General features: G+C 36.3%; 1 long non-coding RNA gene across 1 annotated transcript in view; it reads left to right on the top strand.

Annotated features, from left to right (window-relative positions):
- Positions 1-11,398, top strand: part of LOC144376445 (uncharacterized) — a 542,546-nt gene that overhangs the window by 46,940 nt on the left and 484,208 nt on the right. The gene's annotated exons all lie outside the window — the stretch shown is intronic.

The raw sequence follows: 11,398 nt of genomic DNA on the forward strand, positions 1-11,398 counted from the left end.
TAAATGGGTGGAAGTGGAGAATATCATACTAAGCAAAATAAGCCAATTCCTAAAACCAAAGTCTAAATGTTTTCTCTGATATATTGACACTAATTCACAATAAGGAGCATGGCTGTAGAAAAATAGAATTATTTGTATTAGGCAGAGGGGAGTGAAATGAGGGAAGCCAGGTATGAGGGTAGGAAGAAGAGTAGAATGAATTGGACATTATTACCCTATATGCATGTGTGACTACATGACTGATGTGATTCTGCATCATGTACAACCAGAAAAATGAGAAGTTATACACCATTTGTGTATGATGTGTCAAAGTGCATTCTACTGTCATGTATTTCCATTGTGCAACTGGGTGAAATAACTGGGAGATGACAAGCAACTTGAAGATTGAAGCAGGAACTACTTTATTGCGAGTGAAATCAGTGGGAACTGAGCGGGAACTCAAAGTAGCGGGTACCCTAGGTAGCAGGCACAACCTCTCTGCCAGACTGCAGAGGTACATATAACCAACTAATTACACACAGCTTAATTTAATTAACATAAACTAGATACAGCAGTCAGTCATTAAGGAATTCTTATAATCTTAATGGCTCCCTGGCATTGGCTCAGAAACCACTCCTCCTAGCAAATTGCCAGGCACCATCTTAACTTGGTTGTGGCCCTCATCAATGTATAACTAATTAGAACAAATAAAAGAAAAAAAAAAGACTGGTGGCAGCCAAGGAGTGGAGGAGGAGGAATGGGAATTTTACTTACATGGTGGCAGAGCTTCTGTTTGGAGTGACAAAACTGTTCTGGAAGCAGAAGCTTGTACAATATTGTGAGTGTAATTAATGCTTTCGAGTTGGTCACTTACCATGGCTAAAATGGCAAATTTTATGTTACAAGTCTTTTACAATAATGAACACTTTATTATAGTTTTAAAAATTTTTCCTTTCAGAAAATGAAAGAATAGGATGCCATGTTAGTAGCTATTCTGGAGAACCACATTGGCTGCCAGGATGTGTGGAGTTAAACTTGCTAGCACTTTTGCCAAGTTCAGGAATGGGTGCTGCCAAAGAGAGAAAACAAAAAGTGCATAATTTAAAAGCAAAACATGTTCTTTCAACTAAGGCCTGAAGACTACTTATGAATACAATTGATTTAAACAACCCATATTTTAATACCTGCCCAAATGTCTCATAATCACAACCATAACTTTCATAAACTTTTTTGAAAACAGAGTTGTTTTTAATTGTTCTAATTTCTAAAAATCAACAGTTAAACAGCCCATTAATACACTCATGCCAGCATTGAATGGATATGATATTTGATAATATACCAAAACAAACTCTCACGAAATTAAACTTTTACTCCTGGCAGATGAAGTCCTAAAATATAGCAGCTGCCTTATTGGTAGTGATCAATGAATAGTGAAGTGGAAACTTTCTGTGGGTTATTCAAAAAGAGTCAATATTTTATGCAACTCACATTATTTCAAAATTTAACTCTAACAATACCTTGGTTTAACCCCTTTTCTCCACATCCACTTCCAAACACTTATGTAAGAAATCGTGAAATACCGGGGAAAGTTTGTCTGGATTTGAAAGTTCTGGAGTTCCATTTGTTGCAACTAGGTATAAGGCCTAAAAATAGAACAACATCTGTGACGTTCTTTTGGGGGGGGCTGAAATACTGAGGGTTGAACAGAGGTGGCATTGCCAGTCAGCTACATTCCTAATCCTCATTTTTATTTTTGAGATAGGGTCTCACCAAATACTTGAGGCTGGCCTTGAACTTGTGATCCTCCTTTTTTTTTTTTTTGCCTCCTGAGTCACTGAGATTACAGGTGTGCAACCATTGGGTATAGTACTTGTGACATTCTTAAGGTAGCTCAACAAAGTTATAATATATAAAGTTTATGGATTGTTATGGTTTTTTTTTTTTAGGAATTGAACCCGAAAACATGCTAAACAAATAAGTGCTCCACTGCTGAGCTATACACCAGGCCTCTTTTCATTTATTTTGAGACAGAGTATCTCTAAATTGCCCATTTGGGCTCAAATATGAGATCCTCCTGCCTGAGCCTCTCTAGAAGCTGAGACTACAGGTGTGCGCCCCCAGGCCTGGCAGCTTCATTTTTTCTGAGTTGAAGTATAACTGCATATACTTGCTTAAAGAAAATAAAATCAACAACAGCAAAAACCCCACCTGGGTTGCATAAATATATAAAGAAAAATGATGACAATCATTGTCCAATGTGGACAACCCTGTTAAACCTTTGTAAAAGTCACATTTCGAAACTATTTGGATCTGCTGAAACTCTTTCTTTCAAAAGCTATATGCCAGCTTCAGGATTCCTAATAACTGACCATAAAATGATTCTAATGGCTAAATTGAATAGTGCCTTAACATGGGTCTTTTCATAATTTAAACAATCTCCCTTAGAAAATCTTTGTATTCTTTAATTTTGATTATTACCTTTAAATTTCTAAAAGTGAAATTATTTCTAATTAATGGGTTTTTTAAGTAGAAGTTTTAAGTTTTATGATTAAGCAGACAGTAGAAACCCTCATTAAGTTGCCTGTGAGACAGGAGGAAAACGTTAAGGGATCTGGCTGACCTTCTTCAAAACTGAATAGACAACTAGATAGCCTTGCAAATGCAATTTCTAAATGCATACTGGGTCTTAAAATGGGGATCCTGAAATGTTCCCATGTTGGCCTCTCATGCTCTTATTATTAATATCTTGCATAACAATACAGTGTAATTATTATATTGATATTTGTGTATCAATTTTATAATTCTTTTTTAATATTTATCAATATTTTATATGATAAATATTTATCAAAATTTTATATTGATAAATATAAAATATTTATATGTTATATCTAAATACAAATGTATTTTGTTATTTTTTTGGCTGGCACTTGAAATCTGGGGAAGTTGTGAATGCTATGCAAAAACTCTAAACAAATAAACAAAGATGGATGTACTTCTATTAATCCAAAGTTTACAACTTTACATTAGAGTGAGTTTAGTATTGTATTATATAATCTCTTATTGGGTATTATTATATAATTGTGCATTGTATTATTTTATTCTGTTGGTTTTGAAAAATCAATATTGTCATGTATCCACCATTATAACATCAACTGAATAAATTCACTGTACTAAACACTTACTACTCAACTGCTGCAGTTCGGCTGCAGCAAAATAAATGGGGGGGGGGTGACAAGCAACTTGTGTAGATTGATACAGCAAGAGTGGGAGCCGTTTATTGTAGGACCAGAGGGGTAATATACATTTCACACAGCTTATCTTAATTAACATAAACTAGATACAGCAGTCAACCAATAAGGAATCTCCACACTTAATGGCTCGCTGGCGTTACTTCACAAACCACTCCCTCTGCAAAATGCCAGGCGCCATCTTGACTTGTTTACAGACTCTAACACTCAAACTCTTCACATTTCTGAATCCCTGCAATTATTGAGTTTTTAAAACTTTTCCTAATTGAGATGTCCTCTACTTACATGCTGGGCAAGTGCCCCAGCTTGGATGAGCACTTCCAGCCCACACATTCAACTTGCAATTGGAGAGCATCTAGCCCCTTTAAACTTAAAAACATCATTATTAAGCACTATTCTCTTAAACATCTTTCAGAATATAATATGCCCACATCATATTTTCCATGTTAGTTCCCTATAATAAGTAAATAGATAAAGTTCTGTCATGTCTATTGTTGTTATGATATCTCAATTTTTATCCATGAGTACTATTTTATTGTATGGATATAACATATACATTTGATTTCTTTTATTCATTTTGTGGTACTGGAGATGAAACCCAGGGCCACAGCATGTGAGATATGTGCTCTACCACTGAGTTATGCACAGACCTCACATTCACTTTTTGAAATACATCTTGGTTGTACATTCTGTGTCAAAGGAACTGCTTAGCTAGAGCCAGTCTTGGTTCCAAGTTTGGCAAACACAAATAAAGATGCTATAAAATTTTTCATAGGTTTTTTGTGTGGACATGTTTTAATGCCTGGGGGTAAATACCTAGGAACACATTATTCTAATGGCTAAATTGAATAGTGCCTTAATATGGCTGTTTTCATTATTTAACACACAGATTGCTGAGTTATTTGGTAAGGTCATGTTTTGTGGGAACCTGAAAAAATTCTCTTCTAGAGGGAGCCTTCCACTAGCAATGCAGGAGCGTTCCTATTACTCCATCTCTCTTCCAGCATTTCTCACTTTTTATTATTCTCATTCCTTAGAGATTAGTACAACTCTGTCTTATTATTGAATGTTTGCATCTTTCAGTGAGCACACTTGACCATCATGTGACAAACAATGTCACACAGGACAAGAAACTTAGGGTTGTTGTTCTTGGCCCTGAGGCTTTTGTTGTCATTTTACACAAGCATATCTTCTGCCTCCACTGTTATTATTTTTATTTAAATGGTTTTATCTTTTAAAGATACTTATACAAAAAAATTCATATACTTATTCAGGTAGTTAGAAGTAGTTTCAATTTACTGCATTTGAGAAAGCTGTTATTTAGCTTTTGGGAGATAGATTTCTGGGTTGATTTTTTTCTTTTGGAACTTCATTACACATCATGAAAACACTTGAAACTGTCTCAAAGCTCACTGATGCTATTTCATTGAAAAGTTGTTTTCACATCTCTCCCTATGTTTCACTGTGGTAGTTTTCATTACTGCAATAATCTATCATTAATGCAGTCTCACATATTATAGTTTCAATAATGTGTTAGCCAATTGTTTCACTGTGACCAAAGTACCTGACAAGACAAAGTTAGAGAAACAGGTATCTTGGCTCACAGTTTCAGAGGTCTAGTCCATGGTGCACTTACTCCACCGCTCTGGTCTCAAGGTGAAGCAGAACATCATGGCGGAAGGGCACGGTGGAGGAGAGCTGCTCTGCTCAAAGAGGCCAGGAAACATAGAAGCAGAGAAGGGGAAAAGGGGTACTAGCAAAAAACCCTTTGAGGGTACCTTCCAGTGTCCCATATGCTCCAGCCACACTCCTATAGTGACCAACTCTCCATTCAAACTTGGAGAGAGTGATTAGGTTATGGCTGTCACAATCCTATCATTTCTCTTACAAATATCTTTACATTAACACTGGAGCTTTTCAGGGACATGTCATATCCAAATCACTATATGTAACTAAGTTTGGTTTGCATCATTTAAAAATTTGCCTTCAAAATACGTAGTGTTTTAAACCCTGGAACATAATTATAAATATTATTTTCATGACCTTGTGTGCAAATTCTTTTATCTGAGCCAAGTATGGGCTAGTTCCATCTGAATATTTTCTCCTCATGATAGACTGTATTTTCTACCCTTTTGTCTTTTTGTTAAAGCTTTGACTGGAGGTCTGGGTGCCTGTTTTATCCTGACCACTTCTGGATTCCTATCAATATTCTCTGACTTTTTCCCAGTCAGATCAAGGCTTCTTTTATTTGAAGGGCAGATCTGTGTTAACTCTAGAGGCTACAATGAAGGTAGAGCTTTATTTCTGGGCTTCATCCTCTTTGGAAAGTCTTGATAATCTCCTCCTTCTTTCTTGGCCTGGAGGTGCTCTTTACAAAGGTGGCCCTCACCAAGGTCAGTCAGGATTCTCATAGGTCTTATCTGCCTTCAGCTTGTGGACATGTTCCATGAGAATCTGCTTTGTTTGGGGCCATGTTCCTTCATCTCCAGTACAGGCTCTGATACAAGTGGCAATCTTTTTAGATTCATGGTATCTTATGAGAACCTGGTATACAGCTCTCACTCTCTCCTCCAGGTAACCTATTCTAACTATGCCCATGTGACTGCTTTACCTACAGGCCAATGTGTTTTTCCATATTGAGCCCAGAGAATGGACAGTAGCAAGCTCATGGATGACCAGCCCATCTTTTATTACCTCTTATCTACTGATAGTTGATGACATATAGGATTTAGCCAGATTCACTAGGGTCTAATTAGAACCACAGCAGAGGACACTGAGGACAAGCCTCTTCTGAGGAATAAGTAGAACCATGGTTGTTATTGTGGCCCTATAAATAATCTTGAGCTTTGTTCTGGGATACAGTTTTAAGCTATTTGTGTCTCATTTGTAAGATTTGTTAAGTGGAACTGAAACAGTGTTTAAGGATAATTATTTACTATCATTGAGATAAGACAATTATGACTCTTCTCAATATGTTGTGAGTGATAAGGTTTTTTTTTTATGGTAGCTGATAGAAACAGGCACTCCTCCAAACCCTATACACGTGGCAGACACTACTCTTTCTGATCTTGTTCTTCTGAGCTTGGGAGTCTCACCATGTTTCCCAGACTTGAGCTCAAGTGATCCTCAGTGTTCCAACTACCTGGCACTATAGGTGTGCACCATCACACCCAGCCCCAGGGTTTATTCCTACTGATGGAGGTTGAACCAAGAGCCTTGTGCATGCTAGGCAAGCACTCTGTCACTGAACTACACCTCAGCCCAGTTCTTGCCAATCTCATCAGACAATTATATCTCAGTCTTTACAGTGGCTCTTTGTAGGAATTCATAAGTGGCTCTTCTTTGAATTCATAAGGGGGGTCCTCCCCAGAGCTCGAGAGTGTCCATACTTTCTATTTTCTCAGCTTCTCCAGCAATGTCCCATCTGTGTTATGCCTCTCTGCACATGGCCTAGAAATTGGGGAAGTTGTAGGATTCATTTCACTTGTCACTTACTTTTTGACATCACTGTCCTTCATTCAATGTCTGACACAGCATCTTGAAAACGACTGTTTCCTATAATCTAGTTTCTTGAGGTCATTTTCAGCAAGAAGGACTAAAATGGTCCTAGTTACTTTATTTTAACAAAAAGTAGATGTGCCCATTCTTCAAGTTTTCACCAACATTATATCTTAACTGATCAAGTCTCAGTCTTCATCTTTATTGACATAACTGTGGTTTTTGCCAAGCAGATCTCTCCCTCACTTTTTGCCTATAGATTTCAGGCATATCTTTTTCCTGTCTTTCCTTCCATTCTTTCTTGGTCTCCTTGCTGGTATGCCTCATCAACTTTTAGTTATGAACTATGTCAGGGTGCAAAGTAAATTTCTGTCCATTTATTCCCAATTGACTCTGTGACCTCATCTTGCCTTTCAGCTTTAGGAAACATCTGTAGCTAAGAAGCTTCAATTTTATCTCTCTAACTTGGATCCCAGGCTTGGATACCCAACAGTCTCATCAATATATCCACTTGAACATCTTACTAGGTGTCTTAACTTTAACATGTCTAAAACAAATTAAAATGCTCACTACTAAACTCCCAATTACCACCCCAACCCCTCTACCCATCTTGAAATCCTTCCCATCTCAACTAAGGGACACTTCAATTTCATCATTCCCATTCTTAGGCCATAACTCTTGGAACTACCCTCAACTCTTCTTTACATAGACACTCCTTTCAAAATACATCCAGAATCTGATTATTGTTTTTTTTTTTCTATCACTTCCATTGATACCATTCTTGTCTACATTTCTGTCATTTCTCACCTAAATTATTGCAACAGCATTCTAATTGGTCTTCCTGCTTCTGCCTTGGCCTTCCTTGAGAATCTCTTCTGAATAAATTGACCAGAGTGAGCCTCTTAATATTTAAGTAAGACCATTTTATGCCTCTGCTCAAAACTTTCCACTGGATTTCCCATCTTAGAGTGGAAGCCAGAAGCCCTACAAAGCACTACATAGGGCCTCACTCACTGACCCTCACCACCTACTGCTTGCTCAGTGCACTGTGACTCCGCTAAAGCCCTTCAAGATCTCTCACTGCACTAGGAACATTTCTGCCTCAGGGCTTTCCATGCTTGTCATGCTTTTCTGCTTTCCATGCTCTTCCCTAGGTAAGGAACCCTTTGAAAACAACCCTCTGACTCTCACTCTCCTGCCAGTCCACCACGTAAATATTCCGTTGCTTAAGGTATTATTCTTATTTCCTTTACAGTTTCTCCCCTTCTCTAGAATGTAGGTTCTACAGAGCAGGAATTTTTGTGGGTTCTCTAGGCAGCAAATTGAATAGTGCCTTGCACAAGGCAGGGACTAAATTCAATATTGGCTAAATGAATATATAAAACAAAAGTGTTTCGAAAATGGCTCTGGAAAGTGTTCTAAATAGATCTACTGTCAAAACTACTTTAACTGCTTACTTAAACTGGAATCAGGCAATGGGGCAAAAAGCATCAGGGAAAGCATATGCAAATCCAATTCCCTCTGCTTGTTCACCTGTTTTCCTTAGTAGAACACATTCAAGGGTCATTGGTGTACATGTATTAGAACTTCCTTTCCTTTTATGGCCAAATAATATTCCACTTTTCATCAGGTGAAAAGTAATTGCATTGTTTCCAATTTTTGTTATTTTAAATAACACTGCTATGAACACTTTGTATATGTTTTGTGTGAATATGTGCTTTTATTGCCTTTTTTTCTTTTGTCAGTGCTGTGAACTGACCCAGGGCCTGCTAGGCACTCTACCATTAAGCTACATCTCCCACTCCATTGACATATGCTTTTTATTAATTTATTTATTTTTATTTAATTTTCTGCTTTGATGTGGTGCCAAGATTGGAAACCAGTGCCCCACACATGCAAGGCAAGCATGCTTCTACTTATCCACAACTCTTGCCCTGGACATATGCTTCTAATTCTCTTGGATATATATCTAGTAGTAGTAGTGCTAGTTTATACGGTAACTCAATATTAGCTTTCTGAAGAACTTTTTATGACCTCCTCTTTCTAAGAGAGTGGATAATACAAAATCATATAAAATATTAAGTATAACCAGAAAAGTGGGAAAATGCATAAAGAACAAATGCAAAATGGAGAAAGCAGATATAAATACATTAAATACTACTCCAACTCCACCAATAATCACTTTAAATGTGACTAGTTTAAAATGACAATTAAAGAAAAAGTTTCAAACTGAATAAAGAAACAAGACTCTACCATATATTGTCTATAAGAAACCACTTTGATTAATAAGACTCAGATACAATTACAGCCAAAAGATGAACAGAGCTGCACTATACGAACTAATCAATAAGAAATCTGCAATAGCTTTATTAATTTTATATAAAGTACATTTCAGAATATGGAACATTATCAGGGATAAAGTGGGACAAACTCCAAGAAGACATAACAATTCTAAATATGTAAGCATTTAACAACAGACTTCTAAATATGTGACACTAAAACTGATATAACTCAAGGAGAAATTGAAAAAATTTACTCCTAAAGTTGCAAACTTCCAAACACATCTCTCAGGGCTTAATAGATGAAGGAAGCAGAAAATCAATAAGGATATAGTTGACCTGAGTGGCGCTGTCAATCAACTTGATCTTATTGGCATTTCTAAAATACTCTACTCCAAAAGAATAGAGTACACATTCTTTTCAAGTTTACATAAAATTCAGAAAGGTTCACCATGTCCTGTGCCATAAAAGAGTCAGCAATGAATTTAAGACATTAGAAATAAAATAAAACATATTTTTATATCACAATGAAATTAAGCTAAAAATCACTAATAGAACGAGAACTGAAATATCCTAAAATATTTGGGAATTCAATAATACATTTATAAATAACACATGAGTAAAAATAGTCTTAAGGGAATTTTTTAAATATTTTGAATTAAAATGAAGAAAATACAATGTATTTTAATTTCACAATTTATCTAAAGCACTGTGTAAGCATTTAGAGCACTTAGGGGAATTTATGACATTAAATATACAGATGAGAGAAGAAAAAGGAGATAATTCAGTAATCTAGCTTTTAGAGGCCAAAGCCAAAAAAACAATTTAAGTTAAAGGAAGCAAATGAAAAAAAAAAAAGGAAAAAGAAAAAAAGGAAACAGAAAGAAAGAAAAAGAACAATCAATGAAATTTAAAACTATATGCCAGCTATATGCCAGCTTCATCATTCCTAATATCTGATCATAACATTATTCTAATGGCTAAATTGATAGTGCCTTAATATGGGTGTTTTCATAATTTAACCAATACCTTTTTAAAAAAATTTTTATTGTTGTTTGTTCAAAATATTACATAGTTCTTGATATATCATATTTCACACTTTGATTCAAGTGGGTTATAAACTCCCATTCTTACCCCATGTACAGATTGCAGAATCACATCGGTTACACATCCATTGATTTACATATTGCCATACTAGTGTCTGTTTTATTCTGCTGCCTTTCCTATCCTCTACTATCCCCCCTCACCTCCCCTCCCCTCCCCTCTTCTCTGTCTACCCCCTCTACTGTAATTCATTTCTCCCCCTTGTATTTTTTCCCTTTCCCCCCACTTCCTCTTGTATGTAATTTTGTATACCCCTGAGGGTCTACTTTCATTTCCATGCAATTTCCCTTCTCTCTCCCTTTCCCTCCCACCTCTCATCCCTGTTTAATGTTAATCTACTTCTCATGCTCTTTGTCCCTACTCTGTTTTTAGTTACTCTCCTTATATCAAAGAAGACATTTGTCATTTGTTTTTTAGGGATTGGCTAGCTTCACTTAGCATAATCTGCTTTAATGCCATACATTTCCCTCCAAATTATATGATTTTGTCATTTTTTAATGCAGAGTAATACTCCATTGTGTATAAATGCCACATTTTTCTATCCATTCATCTATTGAAGGGCATCTAGGTTGGTTCCACAGTCTTACTATTGTGAATTGTGCTGCTATGAACATTGATGTAGCAGTGTCCCTGTAGTATGCTTTTTTTAGGTCTTTAGGGAATAGACCAAGAAGGGGAATAGCTAGAGGTAAATAGGGAGCCAACATTTTGGGAACAAATATTTTCTCCTCACACTTCAGATAGATCCCTAATATCCAGAGTATACAAAGAACTCAAAAAATTAGACAATAAGATAACAAATAACCCAATCAACAAATGGGCCAAGGACCTGAACAGACACTTCTCAGAGGAGGACATACAATCAATCAACAAGTACATGAAAAAATTCTCACCATCTCTAGCAGTCAGAGAAATGCAAATCAAAACCACCCTAAGATACCATCTCACTCCATTAAGATTGGCAGCCATTAGGAAGTCAAACAACAACAAGTGCTGGCGAGGATGTGGGGAAAAGGGTACACTTGTACATTGCTGGTGGAACTGCAAATTGTTGTGGCCAATTTGGAAAGCAGTATGGAGATTTCTTGGAAAGCTAGAAATGGAACCACCATTTGACCTAACCAATACCCTTTAGAAAATCTTTGTAGACTTTAATTTGTGGTTATTACCTTTAAGTTTCTAGAAATAAAATTATATCTAATTAATGGATTTTTTAGTATAAATTTTAGGTTTTAAAATTGAGTAGACAATAGAGACCCTCACTGAGTTGCCTGTGACACAGGAAGAATA

The sequence above is a fragment of the Ictidomys tridecemlineatus genome, chromosome 3 (genome assembly GCF_052094955.1).
Source record: "Ictidomys tridecemlineatus isolate mIctTri1 chromosome 3, mIctTri1.hap1, whole genome shotgun sequence".
Lineage (NCBI taxonomy): Eukaryota > Metazoa > Chordata > Mammalia > Rodentia > Sciuridae > Ictidomys > Ictidomys tridecemlineatus.